The 17,068-nt window shown below is 36.7% G+C and overlaps 1 non-coding gene and 1 pseudogene across 1 annotated transcript; one reads left to right on the top strand and one right to left on the bottom strand.

Moving 5' to 3' along the window:
• Window positions 1–3,212: 3,212 nt before the first annotated feature.
• Window positions 3,213–12,329, bottom strand: LOC146908333 (uncharacterized; annotated as a pseudogene).
• LOC146908334 (small nucleolar RNA R71) lies at window positions 11,858–11,964 on the top strand. Its single transcript, XR_015020915.1, has one exon. It is a non-coding gene; the product is annotated as a small nucleolar RNA R71 (small nucleolar RNA).
• Window positions 12,330–17,068: the final 4,739 nt, after the last annotated feature.

Below are 17,068 nucleotides of genomic sequence, written 5' to 3'. Positions count from 1 at the left end.
CCAACCAAAATACTCACAGAGGCAAATAATCATATATGAGCACATATAAACACACATAAAAATAATTAAAAATAAATCTAGCGAAAATCGGGCTGTTACACCCTATTTTTTTTTTCCAATTTTACCCCTGGTTCGTATTTCGTTTTCAGGATTGAATTATTAGAATTTTGCAGATGTATCCGGATTTTAAAATCCGGAATAGTGTTTTACCAGAACTTTTGTAATTTTAAGCTCTACAATTCGTAAAATAAAATAAAATAAAAAACAGAAATAAAAAGACACAAACATAAAAACAATTCATTTTATTAATATATGAACAATACATTACAATAATTTTCAAGCTTTTTAAGTTTATTACATAAGATCCTAAATCTATTTCTAATCTCCTAAGAGCCTAATTCTAATCTCCTAAGTGCCAAACCACTGGTATGTGATAGGACATACCAGTAGTTTGCCTATTGGAGGAAAACCGGAGGAGGAGGGAAGAGGAGAGCGGGAAGAAGAAAACAATGCCCCTGAGGGAGGTGGGGGTGCTCAAACTTACGCCCAGACAGGCGAAGCTAAGAACCACACTGACCCACATGACCCTCAGATGAACCACACTTAGTTGCAGCGCGGTTCCATCCTCATTGACCATTCATACAAACCCTGAAAGTTTTCAATGAGGCCTTAATCTATGAAAGGCCAACGATGGAAAACCATGGTTGTAGAAGGAAGAAGAGGAGGAGAGGGTGGGAGAGGATGATGTGAGAAATGGTGGGGTTTGAAAGGCTATTTATAGGGAGGGGTGGGTCAAAAACGGTTGGGAGGTCATAAATGTGATAGGCCAAACCGCAAGTGCACGGTCTATCAAAGTAATAGTAGTAAAGTAGAGTATCGTTCCGCTAGGGAGTTGTTCAATCTAATTAACTTTAAAAGAATGATTAGAGGAGGAGAAAAGTTATAAAAAGGGAGGTTTAGTTGCTGAAGGAGAATAACAATAATAATAAAGAGCCTTGGGATCATTGGTTCGTCATAACAACGAATCCTTCACAATCAAGCCTTAAACTTATAATTTACGTTATTCTTAATTTCTAAATACAAGTTTCTCTTTAGCATATCAAAGCTTCTCTCGAAGTCAGTGAGTGTATCCCTCCAACAACCACACCTATTCTCATGGGTGATTGCCTTTGGGACCCTTGAAGATCGAAACTTTATATGTCTCAAGGTTTGCTAGACTATTGTCATGTTTCGCAAACCTTGTCTAAATTCACTTGTTCGAATATCAAAGCTCCGCGTTCGCTTTATGAATTGATATTTGAGATGATGAATTAACCATTATCAAACCCTCCGCGTTCGCTTCCACAGTTTAATAATAATTAATTCATGTTAAAACGGTGAATTTAGATTAGAAATTAAGGTAACATATAATTAGGATTTAAGGCTTGGATTGATTCGGATTACGTCATTAGACTTATCCAACAATCTCAAGACAAAGAAGTCTACTCACTCATGTTCATTGTAGACATGAGGGAAGAAGAGAGAAAACAATAAAATAAATTGCGAGAAAGAATAAAATAAAGGAAAGAACTTTATTAAAATAATTGTTGCTAAAATAAATTCAAAGAGTAAAAGGTGTATATTATGATGGAATGCTACTCTATTTATAGATTTACAATCGACTTAGAAACTAAGCAACTATAAGGGCAAAACAGTAAAGCTGCAACAAGGTAACTTGGGCTTGAAGAAAAGCAGCAAAAGAGCATCCTGGAGGGTGGCACGGCCGTGCCACATGTTGGCACGGGCCGTGCCAAGTTTCTGACTTGGTGGGATCATATTTTTGCACTGTATTTTCATATTTCTGCACCGTATTTGCTCCAGTCCTCTTTCTTTTGCTCCAAGACACCTTCCACCATATATTCGCTCCTAAAATAAAATAAAAAGCAATTTGTAGTAAAAGATTTAAAAAGGAAATAAATATGCAATAAAATAAAATCAAATCTAATTAAAACCAATCTAAATAATGCAATAAAATAGACTAATTAATGACTCATCAAACTCCTCCACACTTGAATCTTTGCTTGTCCTCAAGCAAAAGGCAATAGACATTAGCAGCAGCAAAAGATTAATCATGGCAATACTATTAAGAACACATGTCTCAAAAGAAAGGTTTTGTTTCAAGTACACTAATCACAATTTCAAACATTCCTCGTGAACCTATTCAACCCAACATCAAGTCTCAAGTGAGTGTGTGTGCAGTCCAATCCTCTTCTTGCTCCTGTATAAGACAGATATTATTAGGAACAGGTTCTATCCTTAATGCTAAAGTAACCGAGAAAAGTCCTTTCCTCATTTCATATAAGAGTGATGGGAATTTACGTTAAAATTGAATTAAATTAGCAATTAAGCACAAGGGGATGCAGATGCTTAGGGGCTATCTATCCTCATAGAAAGTCTTTTTGGATTTAATTGTCCTTTCCCCCTAGATTCAAAATCACCCTAAGCAGTGCTGCAAAATTTTTATTTATTTCATCTCCGCGTAGGAAGTCTTTTTGGATGTAATTGTCCTTTCCCCCTAGCATTGATGAAATTATTTTACTTTAAGTTCAAATTAAGGAGTCACCACCACAATTAGGAAGTTAGGGATTGTCCTTTCCCCCACATGTTGGTGCCATTCTCCCGCCCCATTTAACTTTAACAATTAAGAATATAACAATAAAGCACAATTGATTAATTTCCCACACAAACTTATACTACTTTTACTCTAAAGACTTTTAAGGGTCTAAGTTAACACTAAATATAGAACGTGCTCCTTAAAATACCTATTCATACACTTGCTCAAAGATTGCAACCGGGTGCTTTTCTCATTGGAGAATTTTCACAATAAAACAAGATATGGGTATAACAAGAACACAAGAAGCTACTTTCATGTACAAGAAACAACCTTTAAAGAAGAGACAAAACAAAAAAATTTATGCTATATTTTACATTAAAAGCAAGCTACGTGTCATGCCTTTCGCTATAAAACAAAACAAAAGAATAAAGTTCAAGGGAGTTTGGAACACTACGACTCTAGACACTTTATTAGCCCCCCCCCCCCCCCCCCCCCCCACACACACACACACACACACACTTAGGGGAAGCATTGTCCTCAATGATTCAAAGAAAAAGAAATGTAAAAGAGAAGAAGAAGAAGAAGGAGTAGTAGAAGAAGAAGAAGGGATGCGGAAAGCTCACAATATGCCAAAAATAGCAAGAAAAATTGATTTTTTTTGAGTCTGCAGCCTGGCACGGCCGTGCCAACCTTGGCACGGGCCATGCCAACCTTCTGGAATTGGCCTTCTTTTGCTTGCAACATCTGGCACGGCCGTGCCAACCTTAGCACGGGCCGTGCCAACCTTCTGGACATAGCGGCTTCAAAATTTTCATCTTTTCTTGAATCACACTCGGACAATTACCTACAAAACACTTAAAACAAAGGAAAACAAACAAAATAAAGCAATTAAATGCGTGGGTTGCCTCCCACGAAGCGCTCTTTTAATGTCACTAGCTTGACGAAAGATGAAAGAGTAGTCCTCAAGGAGGATCTGAGAGGGCTAGGATTGTTTCTTCTTCAACAGTTTCACATGCATTATAAATCTTTAGTCTTTGGCCATTAACTTTGAAAGGTCCAGTCTTTTCAGAAAAAATTTCAATAGCCCCATAGGGGTAGACTTTGCGAACCTTAAACGGACCAGACCACCTTGATCTTAACTTACCTGGAAAGAGCCTTAACCTAGAGTTAAAGAGTAGCACAAGATCACCACTCTTGAAGTTCCTTTTGAGGATATGCTTGTCATGCCAATTTTTAGTTCTTTCTTTGTAAATACGAGCATTTTCATAAGCATCAATCCTAAGTTCTTCTAACTCACTCAACTGAAGTTTTCTCTTTTGACCAGCTAGATTGGGATCTAAGTTGAGGCTTCTTACTGCCCAATAGGCTTTGTGTTCAAGTTCAACCAGAAGGTGACAAGATTTTCCATAGATTAGTTTAAAAGGTGTCATTCCAATCGGAGTTTTGTAAGCTGTTCTATAGACCCAAAGAGCATCGTCGAGCTTACTTGACCAATCCTTCCTAGAGTTAGAAACCGTTTTTTCAAGAATGGCTTTTATTTGTCTATTGGAGACCTCAACTTGTCCACTAGTTTGTGGGTGATAGGGTGTAGCAATTTTGTGTTTCACTCCATACTTTTGTAAAAGTTTTTCGAAAAGTTTAGAAATGAAGTGAGACCCTCCATCGCTTATTACAACCCTTGGCACTCCAAACCTTGGAAAGATAATCTTTTTGAAAAACTTTATAACAACATGTGCATCATTAGTGGGAGAGGCAACAACCTCAACCCATTTGGACACATAGTCAACTGCCACTAATATGTATTGATTTCCAAAAGAAGAGGGGAAAGGCCTCATGAAATCAACACCCCATACATCGAAAATTTCGACTTCAAGAATGTTTTTTAAGGGCATTTCATTCCTCTTAGTAATGTTACCGGTACGTTGACATTTGTCACATTTAAAAACGAATTGATGCACATCTTTGAAGAGTGATGGCCACCAGAAACCAGATTGAAGAATTTTGAAAGAAGTCTTTTGAGTACTGGTGTGGCCACCATAAGAAGAGGAGTGGCAGTGGTTTACAATACTACTTACCTCGTTTTCAGGAATGCATCTTCTGAAGATCCCATCCGAGCCTCTTTTGAAAAGGTAAGGTTCATCCCAATAGTAATGTTTGAGTTCATGGAAAAACTTTTTCTTTTGTTGGTAGCTCAATTCGGGTGGTAGTACTCCAGCTGCAAGAAAGTTAACAAAATTTGCATACCAAAGTGCGTTAGATTGTGCCAATAAGAAGAGTTGGTCATCCGGGAATGAATCATCCAGGGGCAACTCATCCTCATTGGTTTCCCTAAGGCGGGACAAATGATCAGCTACAACATTTTCGGTACCCTTTTTATCTTTTATTTCAAGGTCAAATTCTTGGAGGAACAAAATCCACCGGATCAACCTCGGCTTGACATCTTTCTTATTTAACAAATATTTTATTGCCGAGTGATCTGTGTAAATGATGATTTTTGATCCTACCAAGTATGGCCGAAATTTGTCAATAGCATAGACTACTGCTAACAATTCTTTTTCTGTTGTGGCATAATTTACATGTGCCCCATCAAGGGTCTTACTTGCATAATAAATGACATGCATCTTCTTGTCTTTTCTTTGTCCCAACACAGCCCCTACCGCATGTTATACCCTAATTTTGGACCTAAAAATACTAACTCGATTCTTCTTTTCTTGCATTTCAAGCCATTTGATATGTCTCTGATCAATTGCATCTTTCTCTGTTTCCTATTTCAATATTATTTGCAAAATTCACATAGAAGGGTATTTTAGTCATTTCCTGTGTCAAAATTTCTTTCAATCTTTGAAAAATTGTTTAAGTCTTTTCAAATGGTGTGAATGGGTCCTTATTTCAATTCTATGTCAAAATCCATTTCAAAAATTGCATTTGAAGTCATTTTGAGTCAGTTTAGCCCCTAGGGGCATTTTAGTCTTTTCATGTGTTAAAACCCTGTCTAATTTCAAAAATTTGTCTCTGAGTCTTTTAAATTGCTTGTATAAATTCTTGCTTTAATTCCCTGTCAAAAATCCATTTTAAAATTGCATCTGAGTCATTTTTTAGCCGTTTTAGCCCCAGGGGCATTTTTGTCATTTCACACGAAATTTCGGCAGAGAGAGCTTACTTTAAAGTACCTCATTTAAGTAATTGGTTCGTTTTAGTCCATTTTGTGTTTTTTATTGGTTTCACTTTACGATTGTTTTCAAATTACGTTTTTTTTACCAATTTTATTATTAATTACTTTTTAGTCATGTGTGTCATTTTGCATTTTAGTCCCCAATTTTTAATAATCGCAAATAGGTCCAAAAGTTTGTTATGAGTCCAGTCCACATGTCAATTTTCCATTTGTCCACAAAAGTTTGTTACAAGGTCCAGTGCCACGTGGCAGTCAGCCATTGGTCCAGGGTGCACAAGTGTCAGCTATAAATTCCAGTCATCACAGGCCAAGTCACCAATCACTATTCATTCTGTTACAACTCAGCAGAAACATTTTTCACCTTTCTCTCTCTCCATTCCACGGATCAAACACCACAAAAATCACAAAAAATTCTCAAGAATATTCAAGAACACACTTGAATATTCATCCAACTACCATAACCAAATCATCATCATCAATCACACAAAGAAGCCGATCCAAGCTCACACAACATTACAGTGCAAATTCAAGAGCGAATTCACACAATACAACGCATACATCAAGCAAAAAAACGGATCCAAGCGCAATTAATCATAAGATTGCAACGAATTTGCAAGGTTCTCAGAGATTCGTTACGAATCATCATCATCGAACCTGATTCCCTGCAATCCGAGCTCAGATTCACCACTAAGGCAGCAAAAAACTGAACGATCACAGAGGAGACAAGAAGAAGAGAGATCGAAGTAAAAAGGAACCGGTTCGGTACAATCACAAGGAAGAGTTCAGTTCTGCGACAAAATCACAAATCTACGAACAGATCGAGGTAAAAGTTTCTCCTCTTTCTCTTCCATTTCAAGTTTAAACCGAATCAGAAAAATGTAGATCTACTCCGATTCTGACCTCTCCTCGGAAAACTAGTCTCAAAATCGTGTAGAGGAGAGAAAGAGCTTTAAAATCATGTAATTAGGTTTTGAATCGAAGTAGTCTGCAGCTCCGACGCGGCGGCGCCACCGCCGGCCACCACGTCGGAGTGGGGAAGAAGATGATCGGAGAAGATGAGTCTGTTGCAGACTCTCTCTCTCTAGGTTTCCTTTAGAGAGAGAAATAGAGAGTGAAAATGGATTAAAAACCGGTTCAAAGCCTTATATAGGCCAATGAACCGGTTCGGACCTTGCTTGCTCCACTAACCCGGTCCAATTACACTCTCAGGCCCAGTCTGCCTTGTTTATACACGCGTTGCTGCTCACACCCCCCTTTCTTGTGTATTCTTGATAGTTTCTTACTGTATACACCCCTGCCTTGCTTTAAATTCTTGCAAAAATTCTATAAAAATTCCTAAGTATTTTTTGATGCATATGTAATGCTTGTGTAGTGGTTTTGCATGAGAAAAATTGATAAAAAAAAATGTGTAATAGTTTCTTGCTTATGTGATGTATTTGTGTCAAATTTGTGAAGAGCTTTGTACATTTTTGAGCTTAAAAGTCCTTTAAAAATTCCTAAAAATTTCCTATGTGTTCTTAATCATTTTCTTGATATTTTTGTGATGTTGTTATAGGTTAAACCTTGATTAAAGGGTATGTGATGTTTTCTAGTTAATTGTTTGCTATTTTTGTTAAGGAAATTGTGAAGTCTTATGTGTTCTTGTGTCTAAAAATTCTTTAAAGAATTCTAAAAAAATTCATATAGGCTTCTTGATATTTTTGTAGTATTTTGTGATAATTTTTGCATATTAAAAATTGGTAAAAGATAATGTGGTAGTTTTCTTACTATTTTGTGATGTTTTGCACTAAAAAATGATGAAAATTTGCTTGATTCTAATTCCAATTTCTTGATGAAGATTTGTGACCTATACCACTTGATTTTGTGAAGTTTTAGCTACTGTTTGTGTGTGTTTCTTGCTGCATATGGATATGTGTAATTAGTTTCTTGTGTTACAAGTCATGTAAATGTGTGTGAGTGAAAATAAGGTGCTAAAATGGACCTAAAAATGTGTCATAATCCTTGACTTGAATATGCCCTATAATTCTCACACTCATAATACAATGAAGTCTTTGAACATTGCTCATAATAAGAGAATTATAGGTCATGTGCATATTGGGAAGTTATGGTAAACTTTTAGTACATTTTAACCCTTTATTCTTGTTGATTTTACCACTTTTGTTTAACACTTTCTTGCCTTATTTCTTTATCCTATTGCATCTTGTGATACTAACCCTTTCATTTCATATTTCATCCATTCCATAAGCATTTCAATCTTCATCTCACATTCTTGGTTTTTATCTTCCTACACTTTAGATTTCATGCAAAATTTAGAATGTAAAACTTAGGAACTTTTGTAATATTTTTCCTATGCTTTTAATTTCTTGCAAGACCATAGAATGTATCTAGGCCAATGATGTAAAGGACAATGGACTCTAACAATGTACACCGACACAAGCACCGACACATGCACACACATCACTTTAGATATATGCTTAGGATATGCATGTTTAGATGTATGTTTAGGATTGTATGTTTAGATGAATGTTTAGGCTTTACATTTAGAAAAATCATTTTCCAAAATATAAACAACTTCCCTCAAACCATTTTCTAAATAAACCTTGGGATCAAAATCCCATTGAATTTTCCTTTTCCTTTCTTAAACAAAAATACTTAAAGAATTTTAATAATGCTTAGACCATATTTTGCAAGATAACTAATCCCACCTCACCTTTTCTAAATCTCATGCCCTTGAGGCCTCTCTCTCTCATTCTTCAAATTCCCATTTTCAAACTTAAAATCAACCAACAAAAACAAAAACATTTTTGGAAGAGAACTACGGTGGATTTGATCCCTTAAACGGGTACGTAGGCAAGGAACAAAATTCCTTCAATTCAAATAAAATAAAAATTCAAACACTTTCTTCTCCCTCCAATTCTTCACTTAGAAACTCTTAGGTTTAAATAAATACCTTCAAAATAGCATTTAAAAATAAAGCGCGCGCGTAGAAAGTAAAGACGGTTCCTATAGGATACTATAGTCGTTATGGGTGCCTAACACCTTCCCGTAGCGAAAACAACTCCCGGACCTCGATTCTCAAGGGTTTTGCTTACTTTTTCCCTTCCCAAGAAAAAATAAGATATCACCGGTTAAAAAGGTTCAAATGTAATCCATGTTTGACACCCGAAAACCAAGATAAAACACCGCATAGTCACTTGCATCACACATTATTTTAAAAGGTAAGTTCCAATCCAGTGGTTGTATGATTGGGGCAGTGACCAAGGCTTCTTTCAACCTGCAAAATGCCTTTAGGCATGCATCATCAAACACAAACTCTGCATCCTTAAGGAGCAAGCTTGTTAGTGGCTTAGTTATTGAAGAAAAATCTTTGATGAAACGGCGGTAAAATCCTGCATGCCCTAGGAAACTTCTTACTTCCTTTACCGAGGTAGGAGGAGACATTTTTTCAATAATTTCAATTTTTGCTTTGTCTACCTCTATACCCCGTTCAGAAACTAAGTGTCCTAGGACAATTCCTTCTCTTACCATGAAGTGACACTTCTCCCAATTCAACACTAAGTTCATCTGCTCACATCTTTCCAAAACTTTTTCCAGGTTAGTCAAACAGTTATCAAAACTAGATCCATGCACATAAAAATCATCCATGAAGACTTCCATTATATTTTCAACAAAATCAGAAAAACTAGACATCATGCATTTTTGAAAAGTAGCGGGAGCATTGCAAAGACCAAAAGGCATTCTCCTATAGGCAAAAGTGCCAAAGGGGCATGTGAAAGTAGTTTTTTCTTGGTCATTAGGGTGAATAGGTATTTGGAAGAATCTAGAATAGCCATCTAAGTAACAAAAGTGTGAATGCTTAGCTAACCTTTCTAACATTTGGTTTATAAAAGGGAGTGGGAAGTGATCTTTACGGGTTGCTTTGTTAAGCTTCCTATAGTCAATACACATTCTCCAACCGGTGACGGTTCTAGTTGCAATAGATTCATTTTTATCATTCTTAATAACTGTGAGACCACCCTTTTTAGGTACTGCTTGAACCGGGCTAACCCATTTGGAATCAGAAATTGGGTAAATACCACCTGCATCTAGGAGTTTTAAGACCTCTTTTTTCACAACTTCTTTCATGTTAGGGTTCAACCTTCTTTGGTGTTCAACGGAGGGCTTATAGTCCTCCTCAAGTAATATCCTATGTGTACATAATGAGGGGTTTATTCCTTTAATGTCATCGATGGTATAACCTATAGCTTTAGGATACTTCTTGAGGACATAAAGCAATTTTTCAGTTTCAACCTCATTTAGATTTGCATTCACAATAACAGGGTAAGTTGAATTAGGGCCCAAGAATTCATACCTCAAGCTCGGTGGGAGTGGTTTAAGCTCCACCTTTGGTGCCTCTTTTGGTAGAGGGGCTGGTTCTTCTCCCATTAGTTCCTCCACGCCCATATCTTCCATAGGAGGATTTTCATTCAACAACTACTCATACTCGTTGGCATCTCCATCCAACTTTGTACCTGCATCATTTACCAAACATACTTCCAAACCATCATGTGTAGTTGATGCTAATGAGCATTCTTTCACACAATGGTCAATTATATCTAACATGCAACAAGAGTCTTTGATGGAAGGATTCCTCATTAGTTTAGCAAGTTCAAATTCAACAGTTTCCTTACCAACATTAAATGCCAACTTACCATGCTTAACATCAATTATGGCTCCTGCGGTAGCAAGGAAGGGCCTTCCCAAAAGTATTGGTACTTGGCTGTCCTCCTCTATTTCCATCACAACAAAATCTGCAGGGATGTAAATTTCTCCTACTTTGACAGGGACATCCTCTATGATTCCAGCTGGATACTTAATGGAACGGTCTGCTAATTGTAAGGTCATTCTTGTTGCCTTAAGTTTCCCCAATCCCAACCTTTCGTAAAGAGATAAAGGCATTAGACTGACACTAGCTCCTAAGTCACACATTGCCATTTTTACTATTTCAGGGCCTATGACACAAGGTATGGAGAAACTTCCTGGATCTTTAAGCTTTGGTGGCAATTTATTTTGGATGATGGCACTACACTCTTCCGTAAGGTTCACCGTTTCACTCTCCTCAATTTTCCTCTTTTTTGAAAGAATTTCTTTTAAAAATTTAGCATAGGTAGGCATTTGAGTTAGGACATCGGTGAAGGGAACATCAATGTAGATTTTATTCATCATTTCAATGAACTTTTTAAATTGCTCATCAAGCTTAAACTTGGCAAATCTCTGAGGGAAAGGAATTTTTGGTTTGAAAGGGGGTGGTGTAACTTCCTCACCTTGTGGATTTTTGTCTTCTTCCCTAGTTTTCTCACCTTGTGGTTTGCTAGTCTCTTTCTCAACCTCATTAGGCTTGACTCTTAAGGGGTCCTCTAGTTGCTTACCACTCCTAAGTGTAACGGTGTTCATTTTAGGTTGGAAAATTTCTTGGACAACTTGGGAGAGTTGAGTCTCTAAGATTTTGTTGTGAGAGGAAATAGAGTCTACTTTTGATATAAGTGTGGCAAGAGAGTCATTCAAAAGTCTAGTTTGATCCGTAAGCTCCTTGAGCTGTTCAGATTGATTAAAAAGAAAATTTTCCATTAAAAGTTCAAGATTAGACTTTTGAATGACCTTTTGAACATTTGCATAACTAGGTGGTGTAGTTTCTTGAACCAAGGGCTTTTATTTTGGTTAAAACTCATCCCTTGGTGTTTTGAATAAAGTTTATTTGTTCAACACTACCTAGTTTGCATTCACCACATGTTTTACAAGAGGGAGTTGTAAGAGTAGAAGTGCTAGTACTAACATTTAGTTTTTCAAATTTGCGTGTTAGTGCATCATTCTTAGAAGCAAGGTGATCATAATTAGAGACTTCATACATACATGCCCTCCTTTTGGAGGATGAAGACTCTGTAACGACCTCTTCGTTGGTCCATAGAAAGATATTTCGAGCCATGTCTTCAATCAAGGCATAAGCTGTTTCGAAGTTCTTATTCATTAGAGCTCCACCTGCAGCTGCATCAACAGAGATTTTAGTAGCATATGACAGACCATTGTAAAAAGTGTGGATAATTAACCATTCCTCTAAGCCATGGAGGGGGCAAAGTTTGAGCATTTCCTTGAAACGCTCCCATGAATCATGAAGAGATTCCCCCTCTTTTCGAGTGAATTGGAAAAGCCTTGCCCTTAGTTGGCCGAATTTTGATGGGGGAAAGAAATGGATGAGAAATTCTTGCTTCATTTGGTCCCATGAGGTGATGGAGCCAACTCTCAGAGAGTGGAACCAATTAAGAGCCTTGTTTTTTAGAGAAAAAGGGGAGGTGCAGTCTTAAGGTTTCTTGGTTTGCCTTATATGTTACAGTGAGCCGCCAAAAAGTTTGAGATATGGAGATTGGGATCCTCATCGGGGGATCCCAAAAAAGAGTTTTGCTGCACCATCTTAAGTTGGGCAGGCTTAATTTCAAAGTTTTCACCTTCAACCGTTGGATACACGATAATAGCATATGGCTCTTCCTTTGAAGGAGTCACGTATTCTTTAAGAGCACGTTTTTCAGCCATGTCGGTACTATTTTTGTGCTTTCCAAGAAGTTAATGGTGAAGAAAAAATAAAAAAAAGTTAAAAAGAAAAGAAAGAGAGAAATCTAATCACTAAAGAAAAGTTAATTAAATTAGTTAACTCCCCGGCAGCGGCGCCAAAAACTTGATAGGTCAAACCGCAAGTGCACGGTCTATCGAAGTAATAGTAGTAAAGTAGAGTATCGTTCTGCTAGGGAGTTGTTCAATCTAATTAACTTTAAAAGAATGATTAGAGGAGGAGAAAAGTTATAAAAAGGGAGGTTTAGTTGCTGAAGGTGAATAACAATAATAATAAAGAGCCTTGGGATCATTGGTTCGTCATAACAACGAATCCTTCACAATCAAGCCTTAAACTTATAATTTACGTTATTCTTAATTTCTAAAGACAAGTTTCTCTTTAGCATATCAAAGCTTCTCTCGAAGTCAGTGAGTGTATCCCTCCAACAACCACAACTATTCTCATGGGTGATTGCCTTTGGGACCCTTGAAGATCGAAACTTTATATGTCTCAAGGTTTGCTAGACTATTCTCATGTTTCACAAACCTTGTCTAAATTCACTTGTTCGAATATCAAAGCTCCGCGTTTGCTTTATGAATTGATATTTGAGATGATGAATTAACCATTATCAAACCCTCCGCGTTCGCTTCCACAGTTTGATAATAATTAATTCATGTTAAAACGGTGAATTTAGATTAGAAATTAAGGTAACATATAATTAGGATTTAAGGCTTGGATTGATTCGGATTACGTCATTAGACTTATCCAACAATCCCAAGACAAAGAAGTCTACTCACTCATGTTCATTGTAGACATGGGGGAAGAAGAGAGAAAACAATAAAATAAATTGCGAGAAAGAAATAAAATAAAGGAAAGAACTTTATTAAAATAATTGTTGCTAAAATAAATTCAAAGAGTAAAAGGTGTATATTATGATGGAATGCTACTCTATTTATAGCTTTACAATCGACTTAGAAACTAAGCAACTATAAGGGCAAAACAGTAAAGCTGCAACAGGGTAACTTGGGCTTGAAGAAAAGCAGCAAAAGAGCATCCTGGAGGGTGGCACGACCGTGCCACATGTTGGCACGGGCCGTGCCAAGTTTCTGACTTGGTGGGATCATATTTTTGCACTGTATTTTCATATTTCTGCACCATATTTGCTCCAGTCCTCTTTTTTTTCTTTCTCCAAGACACCTTCCACCATATATTCCTTCCTAAAATAAAATAAAAAGCCATTTGTAGTAAAAGATTTAAAAAGGAAATAAATATGCAATAAAATCAAATCAAATCTAATTAAAACTAATCTAAATAATGCAATAAAATAGACTAATTAATGACTCATCAAAATGCAGTCAAAAAACGTGGTAAAACGCGTTTTTTGACCTGACCACCGACAAAAACCTGTGGTGCAGACCACCGGCCATGACTGATTAATGGGATAATAGTGAACGAGGGAAAAGTTGGCACTTCTTGCAGGGCTAAGGACATTCCGGAATGTAAAATCTGGAACACTTCAGCATTGGATTCTTTTGAAAGAGAGCTTGGATTCTTTTGAAAGAGAGCCATTAATGTGGGTTTGGACGGTTAAAACCACTAACACGTTTTCATTGACTGTATTAATGACCTAGGACTTGTTTTAGGCTATAAATAGGCTTCCATCTTCAACAAATACCTTCATTCTTCACGTCACCTCTTTTCTTCCATTTTCTTCAAATGTTTCTAGTTTTTAGGGGTGTCGGTGGTGTCATGGTCATTGTTGACCGTTCATATCAACCCTGCAATTGCATTGCAGCTTGTGTGGGGTTCATATAACGGTCAACAGAGACCTTTGACATCAAAGAAAGACACAAAAAAGCACATAACATCTGGTCCGGATTTCGTTTTCCGGAAATCACTAACAATCTGGTCCGGATTATATAATCCAAACCAGAGGTATTTTTGGAAATTTTGCAGGGCGCGCGAGAAGGTGAAAAAGTAATACTCATAGATTAATGCTTGTTGGTGCGAAACGAAAAACGACGATGAACGTGGACCTTTATTTTGACCAAGTTTTATACCACCATTATGGCTTTATTCCACAAAATCCGGAAATTACATCCACTTAACTTAATGCACGTCAACCTTCGTTGGTTCAAAGAAAATATGCCTCAAACTAAATAGCAATATATATATATATATATATATATATATATATATATATATATATATATATATATATATATATATATATATATATATAGGGTTTTGCTAAAAGCCATCCATGAATGTGTTTTTTTGCAATCCACACCTCAAGGTGTGATTTCCACGTTTTAGTTATAACTTTGCTAAAAGACACATTTATAAAAATTAGTTGGTGTCTTTTAATAAATGTTCATAGAATAACTTGTTAAAAGACACCTTTATAAAATGTGTTTTCTAGCAAAACTCATATATATTTATATATATTGTCTTTAAATTTTTTTACATCTATCTAATGACATTGCTACAACATAATTTGAATTGGGAATGAAATTCATATTTCTTTGCTTCTAATTAAAAGTTTTAGCACAAAATGAGTGATGTGGACATACAAGACCCATTTAAACAACCAATATAGGATGCTCTATTGTGAATGATCTTACAACCTTTCACATTTTACAAGAATACGTTCATATCAATTTACAATGAACACTTTAATTCTCTTTTTACAAAACCGTTATTAGATTCCCATTTTACAAGGATCCTAACCCCCCCTTTCATTGTACAAGAAGATTTGTACATAGGGAACTGCAAGAAGATGTGTGCATGATCATCCCCCCAGGTGTCCCTAAACCTAATCAAGTCTACGAACTCCATAAATCTTTGGATGGTTTAAAACAAACCAGCATGAAATGGTATGAGAAACTCATTTCCCTAGTTTTGCAACACAGTTAGTCTAATCACTCTCTCTTCACTAAACACATCCTTATTTATTAATTTTGTTACGTCTGCAGCAACTTAACCTAATTTTTTCCCACTCATTTGCTTTATTAGGTTTGCAATTATTTAACCTAACAAATTCAATCTAAAAAATGCATTGCACACCAATTTTATTTCTATCCTCTTGCCTTTTTTTTTTTGAAGAAAATATACCATATCAATGATCACGTATGATCCTTCTATTTTATACTTTTTTTTCAAGAATTTTACACTTTTTTTTTTGGATTTTTTTTAATTTCATGCCTTTTGTTTTTGACATCCTTATTTATTAATTTTGTTACGTCTGCAGCAACTTAACCTAATTTTTTCCCGCTCATTTGCTTTATTAGGTTTGCAATTATTTAACCTAACAAATTCCATCTAAAAAAATGCATTGCACACCAATTTCATTCCTATCCTCTTGCCTTTTTTTCTTGAAGAAAATATTTTCTACCATATCAATGATCTTACGGGTTAAAAATTATTTAGTGGTCTCTATTATAGTCGAGAAAACTCGTGCGACGCACGGTTCAAAAGTCTAGTTGATACTATAATAAACACATTGTGGTGGGAAAATCCAAATGTAAATCACAAACCCTTAATTCCAAAATGAACAACTTTGACCAAATTTCAAACCAACATAGTTTTTTTTTAAAGGCAAAACAAAAGTCAAATTAAAAAGAAAGGGAAGTACAGGATTGGGGGGGGGGGGGGGGGGGGGGCGGCGAAGGACCTGACCCAATAAACCACAAATTCAAATCCAAGCGGGTGATACAAACAAGTCAATACAAAAGTGGTACCAAAAAAGATAAATAACCCTAAAACAACCACAACCACGGACAATCCAGCGAACCCACGTATGAGCTCGAAACAGAATTGTAAAAAAACGTTGAGTGAATGCTTAGAGCTTCTAAGCAGGCGTATGAATCGTCTGTCAACACAAAAACGATTCAAGTTCCAACAACTCCCTGTAAACACAGCAAGCCATAAACACCCCTTTCGGCCAACACCAACCAATGACGAACCAGCACCACCAATTCGCCTAAGTCATGAAACAGAAACCAACAGCCAGTCGTAGTAGTCCAGAGATGAACAAACGAAAAGATTTCATCACAGTCCACCAATGGCGCGAGAAGCAACCACCGCGAATTTAGAAGAACGGTGAACGATTACAACCGTCAACACGGAGCATATACGCACCTAGCCCTTTCGAGCATCTTCCGGCGAATCAAGTCTTGTTGAATTCAGATCGAGTGATGCATCCAACAAAACAAAGCATGGATAAACGTAACCAAAGAACCAGATCTTAAATCCAGCAAAACCGGATTCAAGATTAACAAACACAAATTGCCGAAACGAACAACTTGTGAGCTGAGACAGAACCTTCAAAACCATCACCCAATTTCATCTTCCCGGAAAAACAAACATTAAGAGCAGAAAATGGAAAAACAAACAGGAACAGAAACATAAAGACAAACGGCAACACAAAAAATGAAAATAAACAGCCGGAGAAACCAGAGCAGATCCGAAAGGCTTGACCACCGTGAGAACAACGAACCACCCCTAAAAGAACCGGAAAGAGGAATTGCGGAACAGAGGCACCGATGGTTACGAGAAAAACTCCGGTTAGGTTAGAGCAGTGGTGCAGCCGAGAGGCTAGAGAACGCACCACCATCTGGTAAAGGCCACATCTTAACTGAAAAAGGAATGTATGTCCCTGATCCATTTCCTTATAGCTTACCTGATCCTCTAGCTATAGTGTTGGACTCGCCCAAAGGAAATA

Source organism: Medicago sativa, chromosome 7 (assembly GCF_051527215.1).
Source record: "Medicago sativa cultivar Bolivia chromosome 7, Bolivia_mono, whole genome shotgun sequence".
In the NCBI taxonomy this organism is placed as follows: domain Eukaryota; kingdom Viridiplantae; phylum Streptophyta; class Magnoliopsida; order Fabales; family Fabaceae; genus Medicago; species Medicago sativa.
This window is presented reverse-complemented; position numbering and strand designations above follow the sequence as displayed.